This window comes from Anas acuta, chromosome 2 (genome assembly GCF_963932015.1).
Source record: "Anas acuta chromosome 2, bAnaAcu1.1, whole genome shotgun sequence".
Classification (NCBI taxonomy): Eukaryota; Metazoa; Chordata; class Aves; order Anseriformes; family Anatidae; genus Anas; species Anas acuta.
In genome coordinates, this window is record NC_088980.1 from 147,935,314 (window position 1) to 147,938,388 (window position 3,075).

At 46.0% G+C, this 3,075-nt stretch overlaps 1 long non-coding RNA gene across 1 annotated transcript; it reads left to right on the plus strand.

Moving 5' to 3' along the window:
• Nucleotides 1–698: 698 nt before the first annotated feature.
• LOC137851852 (uncharacterized) lies at nucleotides 699–2,070 on the plus strand. The gene is made up of 2 exons (XR_011093539.1): nucleotides 699–880; nucleotides 1,894–2,070. It is a non-coding gene; the product is annotated as an uncharacterized lncRNA (long non-coding RNA).
• Nucleotides 2,071–3,075: the final 1,005 nt, after the last annotated feature.

Below are 3,075 nucleotides of genomic sequence, written 5' to 3' on the forward strand. Positions count from 1 at the left end.
CTTTAAGCCCCTTGTTGACATGAGGTGGGGTCAGGACCTACTTACCACCTCCACACAGATGGGAATGGGCACAACACTGTGCTTCCCCCTCACCAAACGGGGCTGGTGGTGAAGAGGAAGAGGTAACACTGCAGGCAGGTAACAGGGCAGACCTGAAGGCCTGCCAAAGTCAGAGCATTTCCATTGGCATGCAAACACAAATCTCTTTCTGTGTTGGCAGCTAATGCCAAAGCAGCAGAGCCCAAGTAATCTTCAGATGGGTGAGTTCATTCCTCCCTGACGTGTAGATTCCAAACACACATGGGGCTGTGGAGCCCCAGCAGTCTCCAAAGGCAGTAAATGACTGATGGCACTGTGCCAAGGCATCATCCTTCCCTCATCCTCAGAAAAACAAACTTAATCTCAGCACCGTCCACAAAATCTCTCCCTAAAATGCCATAAAAGCATTTCTAATCAAATGAAGTTTAAATATAAATGCAAGTCTTCTTTTTTATTTCCTGTGTTATAGCACTAGCATACTGAAATCTAGCACTAGAAATGTGGTCTGAGCTCTTTTTATTCTGCTGAAGTAGAAGATGGGGTGAGCATCCCTCCATCACCCACAGCTGCCTGCTGTGTCACACCCAATCTCTTTGATACAGCTAGGTGCTGATAAATTGCAGTTAGTTGCAGCAATATACCTGTCCCCATCTCTGTGATTTCGGCTTCCCAAGGATTAAAGTGGTTTCTCCAAAGGAACCTCAATACACATCGCAACACCAAAGCTTGGCAAGGACAGAAACTTCTTTTGTTGTGCAAAGTTATGGCAGGAAATAATGCTGGGTTGGACTGATAAGATTTTTTCTGCGTTCACCTGCTGCGTATCAACTGTTTGGGGAAGGTGTGTAGCACAACATTTGAAGGCAGCTATTCATCGCCAAAACTTTATAGCAGCTTTGTGGATAGCAGACTTCTGGGTGCAAATAAATTTATATCTCTTTCACAAAGAAAGTTTGAAAAGCATATTGATAGTGTCTTGGTAAGATGACTGCTTGGCTGGCATTTGTACTAAAACTGCTTCCATTCCTGCTGAAAACAAGCCTGTGACCAATATATATGTATATATATTATTATTTTTAATGCCATAACTCTGTGTAAAAATAGTTTTTGCAGATTGCAAGACACCATCTCTTATGATCAGATCCTGTTGGATCACAGAGGTTTCTGAGCTGCCCATCAGTATTTACATAGTGTGTGCGTCTGTTGTATTTCGCATGGGATTAAATGTAATCAAAATTCATGTTACCCTCTGCAAGCTAGCATCAGCGGAAGGCATGCATATTTCAGCTAATTAATTAACAGGAGGATGGATGTGTTAACGTGAGCCTCTTGAGACTCAGGTTAATAACCCACTAAGGGTCGTATTTGCAAGTGGCAAAGCTTCTGTGGCTACACTGTGAGCCATAAATTATGGGTGAGGCCATTTTCTTTTCCAGCCCTGAGTATCTAGATACAGGAGACTGCTATGGCTCTGCGCTCACAGGAGGTTGAGGACTCCGTTTTTTCCTTGTTTTGCTCCTAACTCTTTCCGTGTAGCTCATTAAACCACTCTGAATGGCCCTGATCGCAGTGTGAGGAAACTCAAGGGTCTCATTTTCACCCACCCAGAGAAGGCTTTGTAGCCTTCATTATCTAATGCTTCCCTGGTGTTTTCAGTCAGGGAACTGAAATTAATTTGCAAGCATCACACCAGCTATGTCTATATCACTGCAAAGAAAGAGCAAAATGATATGCCAGGGAGAGATGTTTATTTTGCAGAGATGGGCTTCACCTACTACCAGCTGAAGCCCATCCCTGCTGGAGGTCACCTTCCCACGGCTGCTGCAGTGAGTCTGTGATCATCTTCACCTACAGAATTGGAGATAACCTAGTCTTCCATTTGATGAAAGGCTCTTCCTGTGCCTCCTACCAGCTGAGCTATAGGAGTGGAAACCAGCCCAGCTGGTAGCATCTACCTGGAGCTTCCCCAGACCCACTTCACAAATGGACAGACTGAATCTAAAGGCAAAAGCCACACCTGGGACCCACTGCAAACTTCAGATTAGAAGCTGAGAACCCCTGGACCACCTCACCGTACTCCCTATTCTCTAGAGCAGGTGGTATTTTCACAGACCTTCCAGCCTTCATAAAGCCTCTGTAGCCAAGATTTCGTGTCTCTGAACAGAGAGGATGTTGAAAGCAAAGTGTGGCTTCTTCTTTCCTACACCTAAACCCCATGAACCAATGAAAAAAAAAAGAAGAAGACAAAAAAAAAAAAAAAAAAAAAAAAAAAGACAGGTCTTTCCACAAAAAAGCAAGGAGCTTGCATATCCTTTGCACATCTTAATTACAAGGGTGATGCAAAACAAATCTTGACACTAATACATGCAAACCTCCTTTCCTCAAGTCCTTAAGGGCCATCTAACAGAGGCTGTGCGTGCAGGTTCCTCGCAGAGGGACAGCATGCTGTGCAAAGGCAGAGAGCAAGAAGAAACCAAAGCAGCTGCAAGGGGGGTGTCAGGCCATTTTCAGGACATTTGGCTTAGCAGAAGTCTGCAGAGGAGAAAAACGCAGGAAAACTGAGGAAGCAGAATATTTTGGATGTGGACCATTCTGCTGCTGGGCTTTCACTGCCCTCTCTCCTGAACCAACCCAGCAGACACCAAACAGAGCCATGAGCTTGAATCATCCCATCCCTCTCTGGGATGTAGGACCTGGAATTTCTGCCACAGGATCTGCATTGGCAACTCTGGTCCTGTTGTGGGGTTGGCAGGGCCAAGCACCTTCCCCACCAGCTCAGAGGCGATGATCTCGGACAGGGATCAGCAAAACCCCAGCTCCTTCATAACAGGGCTGAAGTGATTCCACAGGGACACCCAGCTCCATGCTGGGCTGCAAAACAGGACCTCCTTATCTCTATCTCCCTCTGCAGAGATCCCCCGGGCCCCAACACACCCTCACAGTGTGGGAGATGGGGTGTTTGGGAAATCGAGTTTCTCAGGCTTCCCACTTCTCCAGCCCAGGTCTCTCCAGCAGAAGGCCTTTATTATTTGGGGA